We start from the raw sequence: 19036 nt of genomic DNA, 5'->3' as shown, positions 1-19036 counted from the left end.
TTTCATAGGATATGCGACAAATAGTAAAGCATATCGATTTCAGGTTCATAAATCAGAAAATCCCGACATTCATAATAATACGGTTATAGAATCAGATAATGCTGAGTTCTTTGAAAATATATATCCGTATAAAAAGGAATGTGAGTTGTTTGGTGAAGGATCTAAACGACCTCGGGAAGAAACAAAAGAAAGTATATGTAATCAGGAGGATCCAAGACGTAGTAAACGTCAAAGAACGTCTACTTCATTTCGATCATATTTTGTGACTTTCTTATTGGAAAATGAGCCTCAAACATTTAAAGAAGCTATGACTTCTTCGGAATTATTGTTTTGGAAAGAGGCAGTCAATAGTGAAATAGAATCCATATTAAACAACCATACATGGGAATTGGTTGATCTTCCTCCTGGAAATAAACCTTTGGGTTCTAAATGAATTTTTAAGAGAAAAATCAAAGATGATGGCACTATTGATAAATTCAAGGCAAGACTCGTAGTCAAAGGGTATAGACAACGAGAAGGTCTAGACTACTTTGATACATACTCTCCAGTTACAAGAATTACGTCCATACGGATGTTAGTAGCATTAGCTGCAGTGTATGGTCTTAAAATTCATCAAATGGATGTTAAGACGGCCTTCTTAAATGAAGAGTTGGAGGAAGAAATTTACATGGAACAACCTGAAAGGTTTGTGGTTCCAGGTAAAGAAAAAAAGGTATGTAGACTTGTTAAGTCTCTTTACGGACTAAAACAAGCACCCAAACAATGGCATGCGAAATTTGACCAAACAATGTTGTCAAATGGTTTTAAGATAAATAAATGTGATAAATGTGTGTACATTAAAAATGTTCCAAATCACATAGTCATTGTTTGCTTTTATGTGGATGATATGCTGATAATGAGTAATGACATTGCCAACATAAATGCTACTAAGAGTATGCTCAATAGCAAGTTTGATATGAAAGACTTGGGAGTTGCTGATTTAATTCTAGGAATTAAGATCCATAAGACTCCTCAAGGAATGGCATTGTCACAATCTCATTATATTAAGACAGTATTTGAAAAATTCAAGCACTTGGGCTTTAAAGTTGCAAAGACTCCAATTGACGTGAATCTTGCATTAGCAAAGAATAAAGGCCAAAGCATATCACAATTGGATTATGCTCGTGTGTTGGGATGCTTAATGTATATCATGAATTGTACACGACCAGATATAGATTGTGCTATAAGTAAACTGAGTCGATATACGAGCAATCCAGGCCAATCTCATTGGATGGCAATGAAACGAGTTTTGGGATATTTAGAACATACCCAGAACTTTGACTTGCACTACAATAAATTCCCTGCGGTGATTTATGGATACTGTGATGCAAATTAGATCACCGGTTCAACTGATTCTAAGTCCACGAGTGGATATGTATTCACTATAGGTGGAGGAGCGGTATCTTGGAAGTCGTCCAAACAAACATGTATTGCCCGCTCTACAATAGAGGCTGAATTCATAGCCTTAGATAAAGCCGGTGAAGAAGCTGAATGGCTCCGGAATTTCTTGGAAGACATTTCATTTTGGCCCAAACCGTTGGTACCAATATGTATACATTGTGATAGTCAAGCGGCAATTGGAAGGGCTAAGAGCGTTATGTATAACGGTAAATCTCGTCATATACGACGAAGACATAAAACCGTTAGGCAATTACTCTCTAGAGGAATTATCACGATTGACTATGTAAAGTCAAGTGATAATGCATCGGATCCACTTACAAAAGGCCTAACTAGAGAGGTAGTTGAGAAATCATCAAGGGGAATGGGGCTATGGCCGAGAACAAGTCATTGTGGCGGTAACTCTACCTAGAAGACTGGAGATCCCAAGATCTAGGTTCAAGGAGATCAAACAAAGTCATTAATGACGGTTCAACATTGTCAAATAAAATTTTAGTCCGTTCTCGTGATGAGACAATGTTCAGTACCAAGGATAAATCATTAAGGCTTTTTAATGATTTCTAAATTTGATACGGGGTATATCAAATAGTGTATCTACAGGATGACACGTTTAGAAATCACCTATATAAGTGTGAAGTGTTAGCCGCTTCAAGGAGAACTTTGTAAGGCCAATTCTCTACGCACTTATAAAACCAGGCGGTGTTCATGGCTGAAACGAACATAACAATGAGAACCAAACACGGTTAAGGGTTGATTGTGTGACTTATGGTTGTCTAGGTATACACCAAAGATCGACGGTTCAAAGATATCAAATCTACTGATTGACCGAGTATATCCGACATAAGTTTACTACGGAAAGTTCAAAGGGAAACCTACTTATCCAGATGTGATTAATCCTTGCTTGTAAATCACACAGTTTTTTCATGCATACTTCCGTGATATAGCCATTCCCCATTCATGTGGGGGATTGTTGAGGTTTTTTATTTTTAAGATGAAATAGTCTTAAAATGAGGGTGAATGGGAAATGGAGGGAAAATAAAAATTTTGAGTAAAATTTTAAGTTTCCCCCTCTTGACAATGAGACATTGTCCCATATTGGAAGAGAAAAAGATTTGTGGTGGGTATATATATAATTGCTCTTCTTGTAGCTCTTAAAGAGTTAAGAAGAAAGCAAGCCTCGCGCCGCCGTCGTCGTCGCTCGCTCGGCTTCGGCTTCGGCTTCGGATTTGGATTTGGATTTGATTAAATGATCGATTGATTGATTAATTTTTTGGACCAAATTTATTTGTTAATAGTAAATATTAACATTTTCAATCCGTGTATTAACCACCAGCTGCAATAGCAGCCGCCTAATGCTCTTCCCACCATGAATGTGCTTGCTCCACAAACAAGTGCTTGCTCCACAAATAAGCTAATGCATGCTCCACCATGGAGGGTGGACGATTGTTCTTCTTCAACACTGGCTGCTATATATATGTGCAGCAGCTGTTGAAGAAAGACACACACAATACACAAGACACAAAACTGAAATCGCTCAACAGATTTGGCTATACATTGCACTCCTTGCTCTCAGCATTTCCATACGATTTTCTGAGTTTCTACTCCTTCGTTCTGCATTGTTTTAACTTCAAACAAAGCAACTGTAAGTGTGATTTGCTACCGAACTTTGTGTTCGCTGAAACACTGGGGTTTGAAGTACCGCTACACCAGTGTGTGATTCGTTCTATCCTGGGAGGAAATAATCCATTACCTTGGGTACTAGGAGGGGATTAAATTCCTTAAGGAAACACTGTGAATTCAGTGGGCTCGAATTAATTACTGTTTCATTACGATAACTTATATTTTGCAGAATTATTATTTACAAATACAGCAATATTGGCGGGAATAACAAAAAAACGCCTTTATTTATTTAGGAATCGTTAATACACTGAAGATCAGACTGAGCTTTATCAAGGGAAAAAATCCAGTGCATCTTGATTATTAATAACTGATAATTATTAATGTGTAGATATATAAATAAGGATAAACAGGTAGGGAAACGAAAGTTTTAACATCACTAATAATTTGATCAATATTCGAGTCTGTACTAAGGTTGGTGTGATGAATTTGTCTCACTTATGAGATTCACATGTGGACTTCAATTCGAACTTCAGGATGAAAATGAACTTACTATATGTGTGTTTTGTGTAGATAAGTGGTCTATTGTTTTATTGCTGTCCAAACTGCCTAATTGTTTTTTTACTTAGAGATGTACACTTTTTCACTGCAATTTTGATACGGACCTTGATGCAATTTTGACACTTGGTTGGTCTATGATGTATACGTGTATATTCAATATTCTCTCATTCCTAGTTGATTTTAGGCTCATTCTACCCGTTAACTTTTTGACAGTAGTGGGTTGCTCTAGTACTGATCACCCTCCACTTCCAATTAAGAAGTTGTGAGTTCGAATCATCCCAAAAGTAAGGTGGGGAGTTCTTGAAGGGAGGAAGCCGATGGTCTATCGGAAACAGCCTCTCTACCCCAGGGTAGGGGTAAGGTCTGCGTACACACTACCCTCCCCAGACCTCACTAGTGGGATTATACTAACTTTGTATCTTTTGTTTATACTAGTTTTAGTGTACGTGCGTTGCACGTGAATTTTACATCTGTCAATAAAAGTATATAGAATATAGATTTAAAAAGAATTATGAATATAAACTTGAACTCATAATAAGGATTAAACAAGATTAGGAAAATTTAATCTTTAACTTAATTCTCTGACTAAAATAAAATAATAACTAAATTGCTTTCAACTACTGTAAACCGTTTTCATAAGCTAAATATTCAGTAGTATTTTTCTATAATTTATAAATGTTTATTAACCTTGCTTGATGGTCTAATAACTATGGAGGGAATTACAAATGTCATAATGCACTTCAAAGTATCTATAATTAACATTTACATTTTAAAGTTCCTTTATTATATTTATATTTACGTTAACTTCTCTTCAAATATATACATCACAAAAAGTCTTAGCAAGAAAATCATTGTTATTTGATAAAACCTTAATTTAAATAATAATTGACTTCTTAAAACAAATTTAAAAGCGACAATGATGTTCTACGTTCATACATATAAGGAAAGGGGTTCAAATATTATTTAAAGGAAATAATTCTAGTTCAAATAAGAAAAAAATTAATAAGTACTAAAATTTTAGTTGATTTCAAAGTACTATATTTTAAGAAAATAATTAAATGACTATTTTGTCTAGTGTGAACTCTATTTTTAAAGAGGTAAAAAAAGGCGAACGGCATTTCGCTAAGGGCCTTCGTATTTTTAATATAGTATAGATATATATTATGTTGCCCGCTTTGTGAGACTTAGTAGGCGTTTGGACATAAGAATTGTAAAATTTAAAAAAATTGTGAAAAAAAAATTCAAGTGAAAATGGTATTTAAAATTTAGAGTTGTGTTTGGACATAAATTTCAGTTTGGGCTGTTTTTGAAGTTTTGTGAGTGATTTGGGTGAAAATTTTAAAAAACGGCTTTTTGCAGTTTTTTAAATTTTCGAAAATTTTCAAAATGCATTTTTAAATGAAAATTAAAAATTTTATGAACAAATACTGATTTCGGGAAAAAATAAAAAAATTTTGGAAAAACCTTCCATCAAATTTTATGTCCAAACGACCCTTAAATAATCATTTGGAAACAACAATTTGAAGCCTTTCCTCTTCCTATACATTCCCACGCCTATGTCCTCCTTTACTCTAGAAACTAGGTGAAGTGATGTCTTTGCTATGCACGGTCCCAAAGTGTGACAATACATATTGTTTTTTCAGTTTAACTAGAATATTTTCCTATTAAAGTTATATTGTAATAACTTGCTCAAACCTAATTGGAAAATATTTTATATTCAAAAGAGTGTTCAGCGACAACAATTTTGTGTTAATTTCTAAAATTATCGAAATTCAGTATATTAAAAGTATTACAGTGAATCTCCCATTAAATTTGAAATGATGTATTCTAGTAATTAATACTACCCAGCAGGGGCGGATGTACTATTCTATTGACGGATTCAATTGAACCAATAATTTTCGGCGCAGAGTAAAAATTTATATGTAAAAATTTATTAAAATTGCAAAGATAATAAATATGAATCCATAACTTTAACAATATAATAAGTTTAATGCTAGAAACCTTAAAAGTTGAACCCATTAAATTTAAATTTTGCATGCGCCTTGCTAGTACCCAGTATCATTATCATCACTGGACATTACTCCTGCTATTCTATGGCATGTAAAGACATCTTCTGCTTTACGAATGTGTGTATGCATTCTTTGTTCAAATACTTTAACCTGCATAAACATAATTTTGTTCAAGTAGAAATGAAACGAAAGTTCGCCCCGTAAGTTTCGACAGAAATTTTGTATATGTATATGTATATTGATGTCGTGAGATAATTTTATATATTTTGACATTATTTACCCTACTTGCTTGTTGTTTGGATACTAATTTGAGTGACGATTGCGCTTAATAGAGCTTATTTCATGCGTATGAATGCTTGGACATGAATTGGAGAAACGTTGTATGAAATGGTACCTCAGAGCTATAAAATGGAACAATAAAAGAAGACGTGCAAGGCAACGAAAAGTCAGTGCCATAGACAGTGCAAGGCATTGTGCAGGGCAGTATCACCGGCGCCCTAGACAGTGCCTTGCGCCGAAACAATAGTGCTATAGATAGTGCAAGGCACCGACGATGCCATCCGAGCAAATTTTAATTCTTCATTAGTTTTGGACATGTAAAATTTGGCCCCATACCCTATAAATACCCCTTAGAGTTAGTTTTTGAGGGGTTGGACATCATTAGAGAGGCAAGAGGCTACATAATACTTTGGAAGCATGAATCACTCAAGTTTTTCTCTCTACTTTCTTTTAATTTGTAGCTTAATACTTTTAGATATTACTATAATTATTTACACAGTTATGACTAGCTAAACCCGTCATCTAGGGTTGATGGAACCAATTGTTGTATGAAGTCTTGATTGCGTGTTGATATAATTGAGTCGTTGGATGAAGTCTTGATTGCGTGTTGATATAATTGAGCCGTTCTTACTCTTTAATTGTTCAACTATGTATTTCTTGTGATTAATTGAAGGGCCATTGATTAATCGTGTCTAGTTATCTTGTGTTGCTTGATAAAGAACACTTGATTAGATTATTGTTGAACAACGCCACTTTCGAGTAAGTTAAGAGATTAATTACTTGAATTTAAAAGCGGGATAAGAGATAACGAACCTTGGGGCTATATTTATGAGTTATACAAATTGTCAACTAGAGTAGTTCGAGAGAATACTTCTAGTAAATTATAGTAATTGATCAAAAGATAATTGCGGTAAACAAAAACTAATCATCTTTGAGAGTGTTACGGCGAGATTATAGCTAACGTGACAGGAATTAATCCGACAATTGGAAAAATCATAAACCATAGATCCTCTTATCCTTGAATTCAACTTCATTCTTGCTTATTGATACTTTAGTTTTTATTGTCATTTTTCTTAGTTAAGTAATTTATGTTAATTCACAAATCAATTCTTGAACTCTGAAAGTTATCTGAGCTTATCATTAGCGATGTAAAAAAGTTGTAGCAAAAAGGTTAGTTCCCTGTGGGATTCGACTCCGCACTCTTAAACCGGATTATTTTTGCAGCGACCGCTTAGTCCTTTTTATAAGGCATAGTTGGGCGCGATCAAATTTTGATGTCGTTACCGGGAGTCCTTGCCGCTACTCACGTCGCCTCGCGCCAAGCCCAGATAAGTCTTTAATTTGTTTTGTATTTTCTCTGTTAAACCCCCCAAACCAATTAAAATAATCCAACATTAACACCAAACACATACTCCACTGTACCTAAAGTCCCTTGTTCTTATTATTTCCTTACCTTCCTTTTATTAATTAATACCACAACACCATCACTCCCTACTCTGTTAATTACCCCCCCCCCCCCCCCAACACACACACACGACCTCACCCCCAAAACAAAATAACACACAGTAGAACCCAAGTTCCCCCAGCCCTACTATCCCGTTTCCAAAGAGAAAAGAAAATCCAAGTTCTCAACGCACTGCCTCGCCCTCTCTCTCTCAAGTAACAAGTACGAATTTTTCTTTCACTCTGCTTTTCTCTCTTCTTCTATGTCAATTTTAGTGTTGGGTAATATGCTCTACAAGGTACAACAATGGTGCAATTGTGCAAAAAATTTCCAACCCCAAATACCCCATAGGATATCTTATGATTGTTGTAACAAGTGTTTCTGTTAACTGTATTAAGCTAAGAAAGAAAGATGAAGGCTAAAAGAAGAAGAAATAAGAACAGTGACTATATTCGATGAAAACTCCCTCTCTCCTCTTTACAAGTTATATAAGGGTTGGCCTTAAGTGTAAAACTGAAGACTTTTAGAACTCTTGTGTAACTATACATCTTATTTACTAAAACATAGACTAAACTGTAAAAAGAGAACTTAGATGTCTATACTAGTATTCTTCTATCTTCTTCTCATCTCAATTGTAACAGTACTCCCTCCTCAAAATTTTTCTTGTCCTCAAGGAAATCCATTCAACTGAAATCCGGACATATGGTCTTCACAGCATTAGCATCTTCCCATGTAGCATTCTCCACAGGCATCTGATCCCATTTAATCAACCATTGCACCACTGCTTTGTTTCCCTTCTGAATCATCCTTCTCTATAGTATCTCTAAAGATTAGGGACAATAAGGATTTTAGATGTCCAAGACAGGTAGGTGACTCACCTTATCAGGAAAAGAATGGCATAACTTCAACAGAGACACATGGAATGTCGGATGCAATAAGAGCTCAAGAGGAAGAGCTAACTTGTATGCCACTGGTCCGACCCTTTCTAAGATCAAATAAGGTCCATAGTACCTCGAGGACAGCTTGTGAAAATGGTGGTTGGACAATGTGATATGCCTGTAAGGCTGGATTTTAAGATAAACCCAATCTCCCACCCGGACTCCCTATCATACCTATGCTTGTTAGCTTGGGAAACCATCCTCTGTTGTGCTCTCCTTAAGTGATAATTTAACAGTTGCAACTGAAGTTCTCTAGCAACCAAACTTCTGTCTACCTCCTGGAATTCAAAATCTCCAGCCATATAGGGTAAGTGCTGAGGGGGTGGTTGACCATAAAGTGCTTCATATGGGGTTGTGTGAATGGAGGAATGGAAAGTGGTATTAAACCACCACTCCGCAAACACCAAGTAGTTAGCCCAAGATGCTGGTGAGTCAGAGCGAAACACCTCAGATAAGTTTCCAAGCACCTATTAAGCACCTCAGTTTGGCCATCATACTGCGGGTGGTAAGCAGTTGAGGTGCTCAAGGTCACACCTTGCATTAAAAACAGCTCTTGCCATAGTTTACTAGTGAACACATGGTCTCTATCACTAACAATATCTTCAGGCATCCCATGTAATTTAAAAATGTTCTCCATGAAGAGCTTAGTAATATCACTAGCTGAGTAAGGGTGCGACAATGCTATGAAATGTGCATATTTGGTAAGTCTGTCGACCACTACCCAAATAACTGTTTTACCCAAGGATTTGGGAAAGCCTTCTATGAACTCCATGCTGATGTAACTCCAAGCGGAAGTTCATATTTGAAGGGGCTGCAGCAACCCTGGATAAGCGGCGGTATCATATTTGTTCTTCAGACAAGCATCACAGTTTCTAACCCAAGTTGTAACATCTTCCTTGAGACCCTTCCAGTAAAAAAGAGGTGATACTCTCATGTAGGTGTTGTCAATGCCCGAATGTCCACCTGCAGGGGACTCATGCCATAACTGCAATATTTCCTTTCTCAACTCAATGTCAGGTCCTGCCACCAACTTGCCTTGCTTTCTGAGCTGTTGATTCACATAGTTGTATGCCTTTATGTCTTCCTTTTTATGTCTTCCTTATTTGCTTGTAATTGCTGAATCAAACTTTGCAACTCAGGACACCCATCCCAACTGTTTACAATGGATTGGAATAAGTTAGTTCTAATTGTGGATAAGGTTAGGGTAGCCAACTGTATTGGAGGGACTCTGGACAAAGCGCCAGCTACATTGTTCTTTCCCCCTTTTTATATTCAATTTCAAAATCGAATTGTATCAATCTGGTAATCCATTTCAACTTGGACCCCGTGTGTAACTTCTGCTCTAGTAAGAATTTAAGGGCTCTTTGATCTGTTCTTACTATAAAATGTCTCCCAATAAATATTGCTGCCATTTGGTAACTGCTAATACTAAAGCTAACAATTCCTTATCATATACTGAGAGAGCCTGGTGTTGCAATGATAATAATTTACTCAAGTAAGCAATAGGCTGACCATGTTGGATTAAGACAACTCTTATGCCCACATCACAAGCATATGTTTCAACTACAAAAGGAAGTGAGAAATCTGGTAGTGCTAACACTGGAGCAGTAGTAAGAGTTGTCTTCAATTACTCAAAAGCTGTAAAAGCTACTTAAAACCATTTAAACTAGTCCTTCTTAAGCAATTCAGTTAATGGTCATCTAATGACACCATAACCCCTGATAAATCTTCTGTAATACCCTGCTAACCCTAGAAACCCTCTCAATTGCTTCAAAGTGGCAGGAACAGGCCAATTTTGCACTGCTTGTATCTTCTTTAGGTCGGTTGCCACTCCTTGTGCTGAAACATAATGACCTAGGTAATCCACTTTAGTAGCACCAAAAATACATTTACTCTTCTTAGCATACAACTGGTGTTTGATCAGTAAGTTGAATGCAATCTATAAGTGTTGCACATGATCCTCCATGCTTCTACTATAAATCAAAATATCGTCAAAAAAGACCAAGATGAACTTCCTAAAGTACTTTTGAAAAATGGAATTCATCAACCCTTGGAAGCTAGAAGGAGCATTTGTGAGTCCAAATGGCATCACTAAATACTCATAGTGTCCGAAATGAGTTCTAAATGTTGTCTTGGATATATCTGCAGGGGCCATCCTAATTTGATGGTAGTCGGCTCTCATATCAATTTTAGAATACACCTGAGAGCCTCCCAATTCTTCTAATAATTCCTCAATAATGGGAATTGGAAACCTATCTTTAACTGTGATCTTGTTCAAAGATCGATAATCAACACACATTCTCCAACTCCCATCCTTCTTCCCCACCAACACTGCAGGAGAAGCAAATGGACTGCAACTAGGTTGCACCAACCCTTGATCTAGGAGTTCCTGTACCATCTTCTCTATGACATCCTTTTGTAAGGGAGAATGCCTATAGGGTCTGGAATTAACTTCCTTACACCCTTTCTATAGTGGAATATGGTGATCAAATATACCTCAGGAAGGAGGTAGTCCCCTGGGTTGCTCAAACACCTTGTTGTATTCCCTCAAGACTGCACTAATCTCCACGGGTTCTTGCTTTTCTTGCTCCTCTATGTGGTAGCCTCTTCCTTGATCCTCCACTGAATTAACTATGATCATGAATAACTGGCCACCATTGCTACTAGCTTTTTGTAAGGTTGCAGCATCTACCACTTTCAGCTTGGGTTCAATTCCTTGTAACATCATCATTTTGTCCTCATATTCAAACTCCATGGTTAACCTTCTAAAATTGAATTTCACACCATCAGTACTACCCCCAAGTGTGCACAACCAATGTACACCTAATACCATGTCACTAGTACCCAAAGGCAATATGAGGAAGTTAGCTTTGAAAATTGTTCCCTGGAGCAACCATTCCAGTCCACCATAGTACTAGTACACCAGCATGGCATTCCCATCAGCTACATTTACACTTAATAGAGGATCCAATGTATCAACCTTCCAGCCCATTTTAGCCACTACCTCACAGTCAACAAAATTTTGTGTAGATTCGATGTCAATCAGAATGTTAAGGGCCTTTTTGTGGCAATAGCCAGTAATTCTAAGAGTATGATATCCCCTGGTGCCATTAAGAGCTTGTAAGGATATCTCACAGTGTTCCACTCCTCCAAAATCCTCCCTTACCATTACTACTTCTTGTTCTATCCCTTCCTCTTCCTCTAATTCTAATAATAATAACTGAGTTTTGGCTTGACAAATATGACCAGGCAAGTATTTCTCATCACATACATAACATAATCCCTTAGCCCTTTTCTCACTAAGTTTAGCTTAGGTTAACCTTCTCCTTTTGTTTTGATCTTCCATCGCAGTTGTGTTGGCCTTTGGAATATGTATAGCAGGAGTGGTCGTGGCTCTAGGAATGGTATAGGGCTGGTAGATTTGAGTGTGCTTTGTTGTAGAAGGATAGAAGGCGGGTGTAAGTACTCTTCATTGCCCTGGACTGTTTTTCAAATATTGACTCATGTAGCCTAGCTAAGTGGTAAGCCTGAGGCAAGGAGTGTGGTTTATAAATTCATCCATCATCTCCTAATTCTGGCTTCAACTTTGTTAGGAACACACTTGTCATGACCCAAAAACCAATTAGTCGTGATGGCACCTAACCCAACCTGCTAGGTAAGCCAACTTTTAATTATCCAATTCCAATAATATTATTAAAGCAATTTAAGTGAATAAAGATCCTAATCTTATACATCCCCCAAGAACTGGTAGAACAAATCATGAGCTTCTAAGAATAGAGTATACAAAGCGGAAATGAAATAAATACATAGTCTGTTTGAATAATACATAAACAGAGCTTTTATAAATCTAAGGCTACCATGAACAAGAGGCAGCTACAACAGGAACGCAGGTACATCTTCAATTCCCGCAACCATCAAGCATAACAACAACAGCAGCCAACATCTTCATGCAATGTGCAGAAGTGTAGTATCAGTACAACTGACCCCATGTACTGAGTAAGTAACAAACCTAGACTTAGGTTGAAAGTAGTGACGAGCTTCTACCAAGGTCGGGTCCAAAACCACTAGTCCACAATAGTCCATAACAACATAAAGCAAATAATAACACAAGTAACTCAGAGATTAAATGCTCAGCCAAATCATGATTTCAAAAATAATAGTTCTTCCTTTCAAGTACATCAGTGAAAACCCAAATCGTTTACCGAAATTACCAAAAATATGAATAAGTTTGAAAATAGTAATTTTTTTTCAAAATCCTTTCAATAATAAATAAAATGTCTCATTTTCTTTTCAAATAACCAGTGTAAAACAAATGCATCATTATGCCCATCTGTCAACATGTGTGAGAAATTATGAATAATGCGATACCTTACAGCATGAGGAAAACACATCTCTATGCATGTATGTCATGTGTGCATATCAATGCAATGTATCTCAGAGATTGTACTCATGCACTCACACTCTCAAAGTACTCAATCTCACTATCTTGCATTCTCTCTCACTATGCCCAACAAACTCAATCACTCAGCGCTATACAATACTTGCTGCGGCGTGCAGCTCGATCCCTGTTTATAGTCGACTGCGCTCACTGGGGTGTGTACAGACTCATGAGGGGCTCCTACAGCCCAAGCGCTATAAGCACGGACAACTCACGTGCTGCACGGAAAACTCACATACTATAATATCATATCTGGATCTGCACGGACAACTCACGTGTTGCACGGATAACTCACGTGCTATAATATTATCTGGATCTGCATGGACAACTCACGTGTTGCACGGCCAACTCACGTGCAATAGTATAATATATGGATTCGCACAGCCAACTCACGTGTTGCACGGCCAACTCACGTGCAAGAGTATAATATATGGATCCGCACGGCCAACTCACGTGTTGCACGGCCAACTCACGTGCAATAGTATAATATATATATAAAGCCAACATGGCCTGCTGCGGCGTGTAGCCCGATCCCAAAAACAAAATATCTTCACAATCAGGACCTCGGCCTCCCTCAGTCATCAATCTCTCCAGTCTCTCTCTCATGGGCTCACAATGTCATGAGAATAGCCCAAAATGATGATATGATGTATCAATTAATAACAACAGAGACTGAGATATGATATGCAATGAAATGAATATGACTACAACAACAACAACAACCCAGTAAAATCCCATTAATGGGGTCTGGGGAGGGTAGTGTGTATGTAGACCTTACCCCTACCCCGAAGGAGTAGAGAGGTTATTTCCGAAAGACCCTCAGCTCAATAAACAAAAAGACAAAAGGACAAAACGGAGACAATATTAGTATCACAACAGCAATCATAGGAAAAATAGGAACACCATGAAATCCAGAAGAAAGATGCAAAGCAAAGGGAGACAATATTAGTATCACCACAACAATCATAAGAAAAATAAGAACACCATGAAATCTAGAAGAAAGATGCAAAGCAAAAGCGATAGCTAGTAAATAGGACCTACATTGAAAAGCGAAATAGTAAGACACAACATTGTCACTAGCTATCTTAGACAAAAACCCTACATGGCTAGTCCTACAATAGTACGAAGTAAGGCACGACTCAACTATCTCCTAACCTATAGCCCTAATACTTGACCTCCACATCTTCCTATCAAGTGTCATGTCCTCGGAAATCTAGAGCCTCGCCATATCATGCCTGACCACCTCTCCCCAATACTTCTTAGGCCACCCTCTACCTCTTCTTGTGCCCTCCACAACCAGCCGCTCACACCTCCGTACCGGAGCATCTGGGCTTCTCCTCTGAACATGTCCGAACCATCTAAGCCTCGCTTCCCACATCTTGTCATCAATGGGAGCCACGTGCACCTTCTCCCGAATATCATCATTCCTAATCTTATCTATCATAGTGTGCCCGCACATCTACCGCAACATCCTCATTTCTGCTACTTTCATCTTTTGGATATGTGAGTTTTTAACGGGCCAACATTCAGCCCCATACATCATGGCTGGTCTAACCACCGCTTTATAGAACTTGCCTTTGAGTATCGGTGGCACTCTCATGTCACACAGGACTCCAGATGTTAACCTCCACTTCATCCATCCTACCCCAATGAAATGAATATGACTGAGTATGAATTTTCAATTTAAAATAAATAATTCACAACAATATGACCTCTGTGGGTCCCAATAATATTGGCACATAGCCTCAACATGATTTTTAATATGTTTTTCATCTCAATTTCTTTAACTCATAAAACCGCATGGAAAATGCCAAGATCATTTAACTACAACATTCCACATAAACAATTATGTCATAATTTCTATAGTGCACTCCCACACGCCCGTCACCTAGCATGTGCATCACCTCCCAACAATTCACGAAATACATATATTCAGGGTTCATACCCTCAACTCCAAGATTAGAAGAGTTACTTACCTCGAACAAGCCGAATCCAATGTCGAGCAAGCTAAACAATGCTCCAGATATCCCATTATGCGCGTATCAACTCCCGAACGGCTCGAATCTATCAAAATTAATTTGATTCAGCTCACAAAAATTATAATAATTAATTCCATATCAAATTACTAATATTTTCAAAAAATCTGAAATTACGTCCCAAAAATCACCCATGGGGCCCCGTCTCAGAATCCGATAAAACTCATAACATCCGAACCCCCATTCAACCAAAATTACTCAAATCCGGCCACAACTCGGCCTTCAAAACCTCAATTAAAGTCTATGAATGTTTCTACTATTTTCAACCCAAAACACTAATTTGTTAATAAAATAATAATAGATTCGTGTAATTAACCAAAACCGAATAAGAATCACTTACCCTGTTGTTTTCCTTGAACAACTCCCAAAAATCGCCTCTTCCCGAGCTCAAATCCGTCAAAAACTAAAAATGGGATGAAGACCCATTTTAAGAACTTAAACTCTCTGTCCAGACCTCTCTTCTTCGCGAACGCGACAGGTCCCTCGCGTTCGCGAAGCACAACTCGACTGCCCACAAATTTAACCCTTCGCAAATGCAACTGTGGTTTCGCGAATGCGAACCTTTGCAAATCTTACCCTTCGCGAACGTGAAGCTTTACCAGCTCAGACCTTCGCGAACGCGAACACCACCTCGCGAATGCGTAGAACAAGGACCGTGAGTCCCCTAGCCTCACTCCTCTTCGCGAACGCGACACCTCTCACGCGTTCGCGATGCACACACAGACCATACCTTCACGTTCGCGTCCTCCCCTTCGCGGACGCGAAGAACAAAACCTCACACTCAGAAAACACTCTTCGCGAATGTGAGGGCCCACTCGCGAACGGGAAAGAGAAAATTAGAAAAATGCAGCAGCAGATATCAGCAATCTCACCAAGGCAAAAAATGATCTGTTAACCATCCAACACTCACCCGAGCCCCTCGGGACCTCAACCAAATATACCAATAAGTCCTAAAACATCATACGGACTTAGTCGAACCCTCAAATCACCTCAAACAACGCTAAAACAATGAATTACACCTCAATACAAGCCTAATGAATTTTGAAATTTCTAGTTTCTACAAACGACTCCGGAACCTATCAATTCATGTTCGATTGACCTCAAATTTTTCACACAAGTCATAAATGACATAACTGAGGTATTTCAATTTTCAGAATCGGATTCCGTCCCCGATATCAAAAAGTCAACCCCCGGGTCAAACTTTCCAAAAATTCAACTTTCGGCATTTCAAGCTTAATTCCACTACGGACCTCCAAATAATTTTTCGGACATGCTCCTAAGTCTAAAATTACTATACAGAGCTATTGGAATCATCAGAATTAAATCCCGAGGTCGTTTACACATAAGTGGACATCCGGTCACTACTTTAACTTAAGCTTTAAACCTTGGGACAAAGTGTTCCAATTCATAACAAAACCTCACCGGACCCGAACCAATTGCCCCGTAAAGTCACACAACAACTGTAAAGCCCAATTTGAGCAGTAAATGGGAAAACGGGATTGTAATACTCGAAACGACCGGTCGGGTCGTTACATTCTCCCCCACTTAAACATACGTTCGTCTTCGAACGTGCCAAGAGTTGTTTCCAAGCCATCAAATCACTGTTCCATCTTACCACACACGTACTCGGGGGTGAACCCACGTCACCCTATTCCATATGAGCTTGACAACACAATACAACTGAATCATTCATTTAACTTTAGCCCATAAACCTTGGAATTTAATTTCCAACCTTTAGAATTTCTTTCAAGATACGAATCTTACATTTACACCCTGGATGAGTTTGAACAAGATATATCAAGCCATAACTATAACCATAACCACGGACATAATCACCTAACATATTACATAACTCGCATGCTCATAGCACCATTCCTGACCACAATGACTACTCCAAAACTAACCAAATACTAGTATTAAACCCATATCGAACCAAGCTCCATCCCAAAACCTTCGTACACTGTTGATAATAAAAAAAAGCATGCAAAATTTTATGACCACTTACCAGATCAACAAGTCACGGAGCTCTCTCGCCCCAACCAGAACCATAATCACTTTATGAGCCAACTCTCAATATTATACTCCCGAATATACCGAAATCAAACTTGATACTACCCATTCTAGGTCCAATGACCTTATATTACTAAACACAACTGTTCCATAGACATGCCGCACGAATATAACTCAGAGCCACATCACGTGCCATTCGTGCACCAATACGCAGCAATTCAAATGTACCCGGTCATGGAAAATGACTCAAATGAGAGAACTGCCCCGCCAGATTAACAAGTACCGCCACAACGAAACGCTGAAAATTCATCATACACCGTAGAACCATAACCTGATTCTAACACAAGGTTCATACCTTAACATAACTTTGTTGCAATGCGTGACCCCATCCAAACGCTGGTCCATAATATATACCTCGAGCCACCCCACTCAAAATCAATAACCATAGAGAGGCAAATGACAAAAAATGCCACACAAAACATGAAAGAATATAACCATTACGCAATCGATCATGCAATACCCAAATACTCATCACGCTCAAATTCTACTATAAAGCTCAAATAGAACCGCACCATCTGTGCACATAACCAATGAATCACAACTCCTCGTAGCATAAAGGAGTAACTCACAGATCATTTCAGAACACGAATAAGTTCAACATCAACTGAATGACACATTCCTCAATAATAGAAGTATGGAGCTAACCATTTCGGCTCGGTGTAGAATACATATCTTAATTGGGCCTACCAATGGACCACCAAATCAACTCGGGTTACCCACAAATAGATAAAAAAAATCCTTCCGAAAATCCATAATGACTGAATCATAACACATTCTATCATCTGGCTAGCTCCGTCCACAACTTCACAGTCCACAACCATGAAACAATTTTCACCTCAGAACTCCCAAATCTCTAAATCCATAGAACACGTGAATCACCATATTTGATTCCATCTTCACTGCCCGAATGCCTAACACCTCTCTCATACACGATCATCCCACGAGAAATACTTTAAAAGTTCTTCCGTGCCACTTGGAAAAATTTGAATATCAGCAGTCTATCAACCATGTGAGTACCGCAATACTAATTAAACATTCGTAAGTCAAATTACAATGCGCCTTCTGAAATACGCACCCTTCTAATACACCAAGTAGTAATCGTATTCATCTAGTCATTTGGAACCACCCATGTTGTCTAAGAATTCATGACCATTCTTCCCAAACTTCGTTACCTTCCTTCAAGACTAAACTGCCACCTTGTACATATAAATCTAACTTCCGCACAACACATAATATCTATCCTGTGAAAAGCACAGGAATCTCATTATCAACTCTGGTCACCAGCAAATTACATATCCAGTTAGTTAGAAACCTTTATCTTGCTTCCTTCCAAGAGAAAATCACAATACACAACACGTTTCTCACACCATTAGAAAATATCTGGTTCCAACCATAGTAGAAACCATCAAGAACACTTTGAAATCCATCTGCACATAACCAAACTATTAGAACTAAATTCTTCTAACTCGACCAAACCCCGTAGGTCACCAAACCCAAGAATATTACCACCAAAACATCTGTAGAGTCTCACCACATCATAATTACCCATATAAATACCACAACTGAAACACCCACTCTGAAAATACCTTATTTGAGTCTAAGGCCGTTTCATTCAACTTCCTGATACCAAAATATAAAATCCATAATGATATACAAAAATGCCACAAGTCTCGACACCATCCAACTTAAATCTCAGATTTTAGCCGCAAACAAATCCGCCAAAAAATCTCACACAAGTCTCGATACCATCCAACTTAAATCTCAGATTTTAGCCGCAAACAAATCCGCCAAAAAATCTCAATTGTTACATATAAATCTCGAATCCATTAGAACTTTCTCGAGAATCACCCCGTTTGTTCAAATCCACATTACACCGCCCAAATAGGCCAAAAGACACGTGCCACATTAGCACAACACCTCTCAAAGAAGTAGCTCTACTTTAATACCACCTATCAAATTCATACTTCGTGCATACTACATCAATCACAAATAACAACTCACTCATCCCACAATTTTTATATACTCATAAGTGCAATATAACCCGTATCCAGGAATTTCCTTATTCGAGTCATCATCGATCTCAACTTTTGCAAATCATAACTAACCCACCAGTATACCTCAGCCCAAAACTAGACATTTACATATAATCATGAAATTGAATTATCAATAGCAGGCTCCCCCACTTGGCTCAAAGCCATAGATTAAAA

This window comes from Nicotiana tabacum, chromosome 14 (genome assembly GCF_000715075.1).
Source record: "Nicotiana tabacum cultivar K326 chromosome 14, ASM71507v2, whole genome shotgun sequence".
Classification (NCBI taxonomy): domain Eukaryota; kingdom Viridiplantae; phylum Streptophyta; class Magnoliopsida; order Solanales; family Solanaceae; genus Nicotiana; species Nicotiana tabacum.
Note: the sequence above shows the minus strand (reverse complement) of the source record.